The sequence below is a fragment of the Amborella trichopoda genome, chromosome 1 (assembly GCF_054954075.1).
Source record: "Amborella trichopoda isolate Santa Cruz 75 chromosome 1, AtrichopodaSantaCruz75HAP2 v2.0, whole genome shotgun sequence".
In the NCBI taxonomy this organism is placed as follows: Eukaryota; Viridiplantae; Streptophyta; class Magnoliopsida; order Amborellales; family Amborellaceae; genus Amborella; species Amborella trichopoda.
The window spans coordinates 11,519,036-11,520,863 of NC_142336.1; the positions used below are offsets into that span (position 1 = coordinate 11,519,036).

General features: G+C 37.1%; 1 long non-coding RNA gene across 1 annotated transcript; it reads right to left on the reverse strand.

Annotated features, from left to right (window-relative positions):
- Window positions 1-506: 506 nt before the first annotated feature.
- On the reverse strand, window positions 507-1,584 carry LOC18444603 (uncharacterized). Its single transcript, XR_967019.3, has 2 exons — window positions 1,392-1,584; window positions 507-958 (listed from the first exon to the last, which is right to left on the reverse strand). It is a non-coding gene; the product is annotated as an uncharacterized LOC18444603 (long non-coding RNA).
- Between the last annotated feature and the right edge of the window lie 244 nt (window positions 1,585-1,828).

A 1,828-nucleotide genomic window follows, 5' to 3' on the forward strand; every position in this document is an offset into this window, starting at 1 on the left:
GGAATAGTTGTGACCACTTTATTCTAAAGATAGAGGGTCTTCTATTATATAATCCCTTAATTTAATTGCAAAAGAGAAACATACCAACAACAACATTCGACAACATATTAGGGGTGTGGTTTATATAAAGCTAAGGCCCTAAATAATCAAAATAAGGCACACCTTCAAATAGTGTGAATTTCAATACTAAAAATCATTGTGATAGCTTGAAAAAGTATTTTTAATTCTAATTATAGAAATTTAGAGTTTTAAAAATAATGTAGATTGAGCGGATCTTTGAGTACATGCATATCTTGAAAATTGAAAGTCCAAGAAATATATAACAAGATACACTGAGACATAAAAATCCATTTGTTTTCAGATCCATACCTCCTGAGGTCGAAATAATTGATTTGAAGATTTTTAAGCATAAAAAAAACCTCTTCTAGTGAATATTTTGAGGTCCCCATTAATTTGATTGATTAAGGCCTCACACACATATAAACACTTTCCATTAGAGAGAGATGAAAACTAAAGGTCCCACCACTACATTGGTTCATAACTTCATACCATTAGGAAGAAGATCGGGAAAAACATGAAATAAAAACACCACCATCCTCGTGCTAGAGGGAAATATAAACACCAACACCACAAAAAACCAAAGCACTTACTTAATCCTGAGCTAAACCGGTAAACCACTTCCTCAACCCTAATCCACCTTGTGCTAATTTTCATTTGGTTTCATTCATTCTAACAGTTTTTTCGAGCTTTTGTCGGCGTCGATGATCAAGGAAATAGTCTTTAGGGTTTTCTTCAAAATCTCTGCGGAGCATGCGTCCATCTTCCCCTGGCTTTTTCATCGTCTTCCCCTCCTCCTCTTGTTCATTGCCATGGTAGGCTGAATAGGCCTTCTTGATGCCCATGAATAACATCATACCTGCACTTGCTACGCCGGCTATCTTCGCAACGGTACTCATTTCTGAACATCAAGCAGCTGTCAATGCAATCTCTCTCTCTCTCTCTCTCTCTCTCTCTCTCTCTCTCTCTCCATCAAAAAAAGAACCAATGCACAATGAAGCTGTATTTCTCTATTTCAATCTAAATTTCATCGAGCATAAATCTTCCCCACTACAATTCATCAACAAAAGTAACAGGCAATCTCTCTCTCTCTCTCATCAAGAAAAGAGCCAATGCAAACAACGAAGCTGTATTTCTCTCTCTCAATCTAAATTTCATCAAGCATAAATAGTCCCCACTACAATTCATCAAGAAAAGTACCATGTAATCTCTCTCTCCAAGTGAACCAAACACAACAAATTGGTCTTTTGATTACATTTTAAAAGGAACACGAGAGAAATAGAAAGGAGTGTATAGAAGGGCCTGGTTTTGCAATATCACAGCAGAGTTCTCACCTGGAGAAACCCACGAATCGGACTCAATTTCCTCTTCTCTCTTCGACCCACTCCCACTCACTCTCCATACTCTTGGGTGCTCCAGACCAGCTCTCTCTTTCCCCTCTCTCTGTAAATCTTCCCAATCCAAACCGTTTTTCTTTTTGTTCGACATCTATCTCTCTCTCACTCTGAACTTCTCTTCTCTTTCCTTACTCCCATCACTACCTACTTTACCCTTTTATAAACATTTTCTCTCTCTTTGGTGGTCACTGGTTACGGAACCTTAGCACCTAAGGTAACCCAAAAGCCAATAAACTTGGGTGCGGTTTGTATAGAGCCTAGGCTCTAAACAATCAAATTAGAACTTATTTTCAAATAGTATCGAGAAATGTGGTTTTAACTGTAGAAATATTTGTGATAGCCTTAAAATATATTTTCATTTTTATTTATAAACT